The sequence below is a fragment of the Hakea prostrata genome, chromosome 3, assembly GCF_041222555.1.
Source record: "Hakea prostrata isolate BN-2017 chromosome 3, UWA_Hpros_2, whole genome shotgun sequence".
In the NCBI taxonomy this organism is placed as follows: Eukaryota; Viridiplantae; Streptophyta; class Magnoliopsida; order Proteales; family Proteaceae; genus Hakea; species Hakea prostrata.
The window spans coordinates 65,829,815-65,840,604 of record NC_142602.1 but is presented as its reverse complement, the minus strand read 5'-3'; positions in this window follow the sequence as shown (position 1 = coordinate 65,840,604).

The window sequence follows — 10,790 nt, the reverse complement described above, 5'->3', positions numbered from 1 at the left end:
CATTAAAGAACCACGCTTGCAAAAATATCAGGAGATAGTGCAGGCATTTTAGAACCAATTCCGGAATTTGAAGATATCTCGGATTTCGAGGAATGAAAATTCAGTGGTGAGATGAGCTATCCCGACTAGCCAATGCCAAGGAAAAGAATCTAGACCCTTCGGTCTACATTGAAGAGGTAACTTTTCCAAGTTATCATGAGAAAGAAATTTCTTATATTGAAGCGAACGTTCTTTGGATGGATCCAATAATTGAATATCTAAGAGATGACAAGTTACCCGAGGATCCAAGTAGAAGCAAGGTTGATCAAGATTCGATCAGCTAGATTTGTCATTCGGAATGGGAGACTATATAAAAGATCTTATGCTGGACCCCTTATGAGATGTATAGGCCCCGAAGGAGCAAACTCAGCTTTGGCTGAGGTTTATGAAGGAATTTGTGGCGCTCACATGGGTGGCAGAGCCCTGGCCCACAAAATTCTAAGACTAGGGTTATATTGGCCTAAGATCCAAGAAGCTGCTATGGACTACGTTCGTCGATGTAGTAACTGTCAAATTCATGCTACGATGATCGAAGCGCCCGGTGGAAATTATGACTTCAATTCTAAATCCTATTCCCTTTGTAATGTGGGGAATTGATATCATGGGCAAATTCACCAAGGCATCGGGCGGACGGGAATATCTGATAGTAGCAATTGATTACTTCATAAAATGGGTAGAAGCTAGTGCACTGGCGACAATTACTGAGAAAAAAGTGGAGAAATTTGTGCTTGAATCAATCATATATCGCTTTGGGATTCCAAAAATAATTGTCATTGACCATGGTACTCAGTTCGACTGTCCACAATTTGAGCAATTCTGTGGAACATATATGATCGAGCATCGTATGTCCTCAGTGGCATACCCCCAAAGCAATGGCCAGGTAGAGGTTACTAACCGAACGCTACTGGAAGGAATAAAGAGAAGACTCGAAGCTGACAAAGCTTCTTGGGTCGAAGAACTATATAATGTACTGTGGGCTTATAGAACTACGGTTCGAACACCTACAGGAGAAACTCCATTCAGGTTGGCATATGGATCCGAAGCATTGGCACCGGTGGAGATAATGGTGGGGACGTTACGGGATCGTGAGTTAGAGGAAAAAGCAAATGAACAAGGACTGCTTGATAGTCTTGATTTGTTGGACGAAGTTCGGGCAAAGGCAATAGCACGAACTCAACATTATCAAAGAAGGATAGCGTCTCATTATAATACTCGAGTAAAGAATCATCGGTACTTAGCCGGAGATTTGGTGTTGAGAAACACCCTAGCTTCCGACCCGCGTCACCAAAGAATGTTGGACCTTCTTTGGAAGGACCTTATATGGTTGTGAAACCGGTCGGTTCAGGAGCTTACAAGCTGAAGAACATTGATTCCCAGAAAGAATTGGATCGTTCGTGGAATGCTAGGCATCTCAAAAAGTTTTATCCTTGAAGATGATTTCAATTTTGTTTGTGATGTAATCATTTTCAACTCAATCAATGCAATTTTTGGTTTTCAACAAACTATCTTTTGATTGGGGGGCATCATACACCACATTCAAGAACAAGATCCAACTATAAGGCATCGGATGAAAATTCGTGTGGGTCCTTCAACACTTCAACACTTATGGAAAATCTTTCGAACTTTCTTAAGTCGGGGCATCGGATGAAAATCCGAGTGAGTTCCTTTTGCAAGGCGTCGGTTTAATACCCGAGTGAGTTCCTTCGAGACTTCTTGAATTTTTGAATTATCCTTAAGTATAAGGCATCGGTTTAAAACCCGAGTGAGTTCCTTCTCAGACTTATTGTATTTCTCCGGAAATCCTAGGTATAAGGCATCTTTAACGTGTGAGGCTATTGTTTCTCCGGAAACCTTGGTAGGCGACAACTAAGACCTAATGCAACGGCGATTCAAGTGGCTAGCAAAGTTCAAGATAAAGTAATTTCTTATTTCTTCAGAAGATCCAAAGAGGCCAGTATCAAAACAATTACAAGAGCTGGATACAATCTCTGATCAAAGAAGAAAGTCATTACAGGTGACTGTTAACAAGTTATACAAGATCGACGCGACTTTGCTAGAACAAACATATGAGTCAACCATTGGTGAGGAAAAGAAGAAATGAGGATTACAAAAATATTTCAATATTCATAAAATCCTCTGCAATTTCATACTCTTTGCCCAGCTTGTCCAGGAGAAGAATGGTCCTCGACCAAACTCGCATTCGGCACAAGCTCATCATAATTGACTTCTTCCAGTGGAGAATAAACAGGAGAATCTTCCAGATATTGCATAATATCTGGATCGGAAGGTGGAGGATCAATCTTATCCTTGGTCCAGTCGGGAGGAGGAATACCAGGGTTGGTAAATACTTCAGGATGGCAAACAGCATTGTAGGGAGTCGTATCAAAATGAGGATCTTTCCTTAATATTGATTCCCATACTTCGTTCTCACCATCCCGGTACGCCTGCAAGTTATAAGCATTCAGCATATCAACAAAAGGCTTACTGTATAAATACTTGAAGACGCAGGCTCTGCGAACATCAGTTGGAAGGGATTCGGGCAAAGGAACGACAGCTTGCCTTTCGGGTAATGTTTCAGATCCTTTAGCTCCTGACTTTCCAACTGTCCGTTCCAGTCGCCGGATCTTCTCCCTGGCATCATCCAAATCTGACCGAAGACGACCAATCATCGAATTCTTTTCTCCCCGCCACCTCCCAAGCTAGATTCCGAAGGCGAGCAATCTCAACATCTTTAGCTTCAGAGATTCCCCGAAGCCTAGAAACTTCATTGCTCAACCTACCGAGTCTAGTAACCGCTTCCACTTGGTTGTGGAAGTTACCAAGAAGACTCCCGCAAACAACTTTCGAGTTAGCGAGGAGCAGAAAAGTAATTTTTCAAAATCGGAGGATAATGAAGAAAGACTTACATCACCAAAGTGACTTCGTAAAGACTTCATCCGGAAGTTTGGAAAGAACCGAGCTCTCGAAGTCATTCGAGCAGCAAGACACCATTCCAACGCTCTATCAAACTCGTTTGACACTAATTCGAGCGAAGGATGAGAAGGACGAACTACACCAAGAGAAGGATGAGCTTCATCACTTGTCATCCGACGGCGCTTCCTGGTAGCAAAATCCTCCAACTCAGAAGGAGAGGAGGAGGATGCCAAACAAGCACTGGAGTTAGAAATAGGAGCAGCACCTGCTGGGGCCACACCTTCATCAGACGCCAACATAGTTGCCTCAGATGCCCGAAGAGTCTCCTTCGGGGGTGCACCGACAGGCTCACCAACAGGCTCACCAGCAGGATTGCCGCCAGCACCATCGGCAACGGAGTGATCAAGATCTTCCTGGGAAAGACAAGCGGTCACTTCGGGCAAAGAAGGCGCAGGGATGGCATCAACAGAAGCTGCAGGAATCGGACTTAAAGATTCACCGCCAGCAGTCGCCTTACGCTTGGAGGATTCACCAGCTGAAACCACCGCACTGGCCCCAATCACCACCGATGGAACGCTATTCTTGCGAGATTTTGCTATGATAAAGTCTGGGTTGATCTTGGGAGCCACTATAAAAAAAAAAAACAGCCGTATCAGTACAGAAATAAACGACAGCAACAATGGGGAAACCCTAGTTTTCTAAAGCATCTGACAGACCAACAAACTAAACCCCAAGTATAACTACTGTGCAGTTTGCTTTGGGGAGAAGAGGGGAAAGAGATGAGAAATCAAAAAACTCACTTGTTCAGAAATGGATAGAGCTGTCGTCGAAGTACGAGGAATACGGAGGCAGGCCGAAGGACGAAAGGTTGCTTTGGCACTTTAGCAAATCTATCTTGCAGAAGTCAGGATGGATGGAGAGTACCCATGAAGGCTTTAAATAGCCTCAGGTATAAGATGACGGTTGAAGGCTAAGGACAATCGACGACCCAGATCGAAACGACGCTTCGAAATCCTCAAAAAGCAAGATCAACGATCGAAGGGATGCCACATGGAAACATGTGGAAGCGAGCACCTGATGCAGAGAAACCTCCAATCGTCGCACTGCCATTAAAATAATGAAGGTATTTCCGATTCATTGGAAACAGTGAATGGTACACAAAAGCAGGAAAACGTTTGAACTTCGCAGAAGGGAAACGTGCGGACTTTGCAATAAATGAAGAAGTGGGGAAGATTAACGCATCTTCTCGAAACGCATCTTCACAATATTTCTACAAGATCATTATTCGGCGAGGAATGAAGAGTTAAGTGATAAGTTTTATCATTAATACTTTGATATTCAAGGCAATACTTCGGCAAGAGATGGGGAAATTTTGAGGTCAACATGAATAAAGAAATGTCTATTCATTAAAATGAGGGTACATCTTTACAAAGGAACAACACCCTAAGCCTTTTCTTCATTGTTGCCCGAGGGACCCTGGTCGGGATGACTTTTCTCAGGATCTTGAGAAGAGCCTTCCTCAAGAATGTCATCGGCTGAATCCTCTACAGCAACAACTTGAGACTCGGCTTGTGATTTCTCCTTTGGAAGTGCCGGCTCGTCATCTAGATATGCCTCATATTGAGGGTCAGCTGGAAAAGGATCATCTACTCCCTGGACCCAGTCTGGGAGATCCATACCAACTTTCCCGAAGACCTCCGGGTGGCATACCTCACGAAAAGGAGCAGTGTCGAAGTCAAGGATCGTTCCAAGGATCTGCTCCCAAACGTCGTTCTGCCCCATGCGATAAGCCTGAATGTTGTAGAAACCTAGCAATTCGGAGAAAGGTACGATGTCCAGGTATTTCCGGATGCACTCCTTCCGAAGGTTTGGCTTTATATGCTCAGGCTTGCTAGGGATTGCCAACTTCAGATGTTCTTCGAGATCCCTACTCTTAATTTCAAGGTTGTCACCAAACAACGTGGCAGCTGCCTTTTGCTTCCTGGCCTCGCGCTCGGCAGCAGAGACACGAATTCTTGAAGTTTCAAGGGCTTCCTTGAGGGAGGTCACTTCTTCCTCATGCTTTTTCTGCAGCTCCACAGTAGCTGCAGTCAGCTGGTCTATTTCAGAATTGGCCTTGGCCAATTTCTCTTCACAAGTTTGCAGCAAGGAGCTGGTGCGACCAACACGGCTCAATGCTTCCATGTGTTGATAAAAACTCAACACAGCATTCCTGGGAAGATGGAAGACATCAGAAGAAGTCATAAGAAATTATGAAAACATAAATAAGCAAGAAGACCGTTACCTTGTAGATTGACTCACAAGGGAGGTGTCATCCAGGGCTTCAAACTCCTAGCGATCAGAAGGAGCAAGACTGAGAGAGCTCCACTCTGCAGCTTTCTCAGGATCCCGAGTGACCTTGTCGGTCATCTTCAGGGTCCACTGGGGGAGGAAGACTTCCTCACCATCCGTCGAAGCTTTGGATTTTTTGTTGGAGGGAGCATCAATTGTGTCATGCCTCCTCTTGGTTCGGACGGAGGAGGAGACGGTGGCCCTCTCCACCATTGGTTTCTTCCCTTTACCCGAAGCATCAGCTGCAGGCTTGATATTCCTGATACCCCTGTAAGAGGGGTTGGGAGAGGAAAGAGAAGCCTCTTGATCTACAGTCAAGACCCTGGGCGATCGTTGCTCGGCTGTCACAACGGCTCTAGTGGCCTTCACCCGTAGGCTTTCAGGGTTCGTTCTGGGAGGCACTACAAAGAAGAAGGACAAGAATCAGAATTCAAGACATATCACTTCAGTCAAATCAAAGGATGATGGTTAGAAGCTCACAATGAGCCAAGCCCCAAGATCAAGGATGGAGTTATACTCCATTTCATATCCATGTATCTCTTGATACCACGGAATGGATTTGATCATCCTGATGGCCGCCTCGTCTTCTTTGGATAAGGGAAGGCCCCGGTTACTTTCGGACGAAGAAGTAAACCTCCTCCAGGTGGTCGGGAAGTTAAGATCTGATGGAGGCGCTCGACAGAAAAAATATCGTTCGCGCCATCTTTTGTGGTTAGAAGGGCAAGTTCCTTTGGCAAGGATGCTGCCCCTCCAATCAAGTTCAGCCCTATTGCGTTTGGAAAGAAAGACCCATCCGGGAGGATGGGAGATAGAAAGAACATGAAAATGTACAAAAAGAGAAAGAGATGGCGTGATGCCAAGCTCAAAACACAAGCCCAAGAAGCCGACGATGAGACGCCAGCTATTGGGGAGGAGCATTCCGGGACAAATGTTCCAGTGATTCAAAACTGCGGAAAATAAAGGATTAAAAAAGGGAAAGCGAACCCCGCTTTCCAGTGTATCTATGTACAGAGAAAATTCACCCGGAAGGGATGAATCAACCCTCTCATCAGGGTGGGGAGCCCTAACCTGATATGAGGAAGGAAGGTCAAAATCTTGGACAGCGGAAAGAAGAGTTTCTCCATTATAAATGGAGGGAACAAAGCCAGGCCCACCATTGGACCCGGAGGTTTGAGGTTGCCTAGAGGAATCAACGATCTTGGAAGATCCAGACTCGACAAGGACAGGAGAAGTTTCGGTTTTTGTTTCAAAACCTTTTTGAGAAACTTCAGCGAACTCCTGCCAGAGGACGGTTAGGGTTTTGTTATCACTATCCGACTGTTCGGGAGTAGGAGAAGCAAAAGCATCACTGCTATCACCAACATGGGGTACTAAAGAAGCCCTATCGTCCGCCATTACTTGTTTCAGTAAACTACAAAAAGAAAAGACCAGTAAACTTACTGATTCAATGAGACCGAAGCTTGAGAGCAGGAAGGCGCGAAGCAGACGACAAAGGTTCAAATTCCAGACAGGAAGAATGAAACCTACGAAGACAACGAACCGCTTTTAAAACTCCCGCACGAGTGTTTGGGAATCTGAACGATCGAGATTGATTCAAAATTGACGATCAAGATTCAAAGACGTTTTGAAAGTTTGAACTCACGAATCCGAAATAGGCGTTCGGAAACCGTCGCTTGGATGACGTGAGCCACGACAGATCAACTGCAACAAAGACATGTGGCCTTACACTCACAACGCTCGAGGAAAAGTGACCACCGCATTAAATGTGATATGACATTTAATGAAGCACGCAAAGATCATCACCTGACGTCGAACCCAGTTAAAAACCAAGCCCTCGGGATCGACCGAACGCTTGGTCTGGGGGGCTCGTGATATGGAGAGTTTATGATCAGACCGGGTTCATACCTGGTCCGACCCCCGACCCCGGTCGAGACGGAGAAAACCGAATCGCTCCCGAGCGAACCGGATCCAGAAGATGGCTTGCTGAAGAAGAAAGATTATTCTCTGCAGTAAGCGTGCCCTAATCTTACTTATGGATTAGGGTAATCACCCCTGATGACAACAGAGACTCAAACCGATGGCTGCGGATAATCATCATCAAAGGGATAACTATCGCATAACCTAACGGTTATCTCAGGAGTCCTCTACTAGCCCAAACTAGTAGAAGTCTATCGCTCAACGGATCTTACTAATGAGATCCAAAGACTACCCGAAGAAGGCTCGAGTGCATCCAACGAAGGAGATTCGAAGGTACACTCTATATAAACCTCACTACCATACAAGGTGAGGGACGGATCAATCGATCAAGGAGAATACTATCTGAGACTCAGGTTCAGATACATACTGATAGACCTAAACTATCAGCGTCCTGCTATCTAGATCACCTTTCCCGTTTCTTCATTCATTAGCTCTGTGCTTCTAGCAGAGCCATTTGTGATTAAGTTCATCAACTGACTTAGCCTTCGGAGGTGGACTCCCAACCCCAGCGGTCGGGCCACATCTGACGCTTTCGTTTTGCAGGACATCACGTGGAGATCCAAGGGCTGAGCAGATTTTGGACGCATCAATATTATCTCACCTTAGTCCAAAAAAAAAAAAAATCAATGATTTTTTGGAACTAAAATGACTTAGTTCGAAAAATAAAAATTATCTTAAAATAATATAAAAAGTGAACTCATAGTCTAATATGATAAAAATGACTGAAGGTCAAAGTCGAGACTTAGAGTTATATCAATGTTAATGTGAAGATTAAGATAAAAATCTAGTACATGATCATGGTCAAATTAACATTAAGACTAGAGTCAAAATTAGGGTTAGGATTGGGCCAAAATTTGGTGGATGCTTACTACATTGGTAATAAAGATATAATTTATTTTTATTAATTTTTAACAAAACATGATCATGTTTTTAGAATTTGACACGTGTCAATTATTCACCCATGTGGATTATAATTAATTCCTCTCCATATGGGTGGAGGGTCCAGACTCAAATCAGGACCAAAATCATGGGCCTAGATCAAGGCCAAGATTAGGGCCAATATCAGGGCCAAGATTAAGGCCAGGATCAGGACCAAGATCAGGGTCAGGATTAGGGCCAAGATTAGGGTTAGAATCAGGGCCAAAACTTGCACCCCTAAAGTCATATGATACAAAACGTAACATGATGCGAAATGATATGAGACAGATGATGCAAATATGATTCTAACTCTACATATGCTAGTCTCTATGGTAGACATGCTTTAAGTCATAGCACCATACTTTTTTGGGTAGGTCTCAATCACTCAAGCTGGTGGGAATTAGGTTCTGCATCCCTCGGGACAAATCCGTGGCTGGGGTTTAAGTCACCGCTCTCTCACATCACCATTTGGTCTAAGTATTGGCGCATGTCACGGTAAAGCCTAGCCCAATGCAAGTCATCTACTTAGTCATATCATGTCAGATCCAAATACGTCCATTCCTTGTCCCCGGCGATCCTTTCCGGTATCCTTCACACTAGAGTTAGCATAGTCCCGGACTATGACTCATCAACCCTATTGGTCATCCGCAAATAGTAGACATGAAGCTCTCACGTCCTCTCATGGGTTGGTTACCGGTCTTGAGCGCCCGTGAGCCCAAGTCTAGCTATTTGCAACCCTACCAATAAATGGCCCCTTTCAGGTTTCCGTAGTATGATTTATGTCCTCTCATGGGTTGGCTACCGGTCTTGAGTGCCCATCAAACCAAACTACTACCATGGGTCGTTCGGTCTCAATACTCTTCCGATTCGGGTCTGATACGACAAGGACATCCTAGCCGTACATCTAGACAAGTCCTATGTATGTCATCCAATAATTCAGGAAAGTGTCGATGGGCACCTTCGGAGAACATTCCATACTATTCCTTTCGATGTCCAAGGACAGAAATGTCAAAAGGACATTCCCCAATCCCAAATCATACTTAATCAATCACATGCTCAATTCCATCATATCATACATGATTGACATTTCATCATATAAAAAGAGATATAATGTAACACGATTGATCACATATGTCATTATCAAAAGAAGTAAGCATGGTAATTCAAAATGATATATAACATGGTACTACTGTTATGAAGTGTAGAGAACAGTCATAAGATGTCTCAAATATTACTAGGAAAATAAATCTACCACATTTCAAACATTGTGGCAAGATTCACATAATGCTTGTAATTATGACCATAACCGTCCTTACCTTAATCGAATCGGATATAATACCAAGTGTCACTAGAATAGTCCCCAAATCAGTGCTTGTACCCTAGACAACATATGTGCAACATTTGTCACATCCTCCCAGCCGGTACCCTAACTGGCATACCCGAGAGTGTGATCCACAGCCCTAAAGATCAAGTTTAGGAACGATCATATCCATTTCGCACAATAACATAATCAAAAGCAAGAACAAATCATAATGTTCAAGTAATTTATAATAAAAGTCAAGAAAGGATCTCAGAAGGATCACTATAGAATATCAGAGTGCGGAATAACAAGATACCAAATCAAAAGACAACTGTAGAGTATAGCGGAAATATACCCTACAAACACATGCGGAAGGTAGATCGAAATCTAAATAAAGCTCTAAGCTAATACAAGTAAAGTAAAAGATAAGTTTAGAAGAAACAAAAGAAATCTAATCCACATCTTTAGTCAGCTCTTCTTCTCCTTCAGTCTTATCTTCTTCACCTTGCGCTTCCTCATATGGACCGTCAAAGAAATCCGAACCTGTAGAGAAGTCTAACAACAGATTGTACAAAAAGGAATGAGTTTCGAAAGAAACTTAGTAAGGCAAGTTAATCCATAACAACATAAATAACATGTGGCAAAACATAACAAGATGCAATGCAATATGAAACAGATAATGTATGAATGCATCTAAACTCTATGTATGCTGGTCTCTATGGCAGACATGCTTTAAGTCATAGCACCATACTTCTTTGGGTAGGTCACGCATACGGCTCCTGTTGATAGTGGGTCCGGGCATCCCTCTCGGACAAACCATGGCAGGGGGTTAAGTCAACACACTCTCTCACAACCATGTGGCATAAGTACCGGCGCATGTCAAGGAAAAGCCTAGCCCAATGCAAGTCATCTAGTCAGTTACATCAAGTCAGTTCCAGATACTTCCATTCCTCCCCTCGGGATCCTTTCCGGTATCCTTCACACTAGAGTCACGGATATTACTCACCGGACTCATCAACCCTATTGGTTATCCACATATGGTAAACGGGAAGCTCTCATGTCCTCTCACGGATATAACTCACCGGTCTCGAATGCCCATGAGCCCAAGTCTAGCCATATGCAACCCTCCAATAAATGGCCCCCACAATGTGATTCCCGTCCTCTCACGGATATAACTCACCGGTCTTGAGCGCCCGTGAATCCCCATTGCTACCATGGGTCGTTCGGTCTCAATACCCTTCCGAATCGGGTCTGATATAACAGGGGTATATCCTAGCCAAACACTGCTAGACATCCCTAGGTATGACAACCA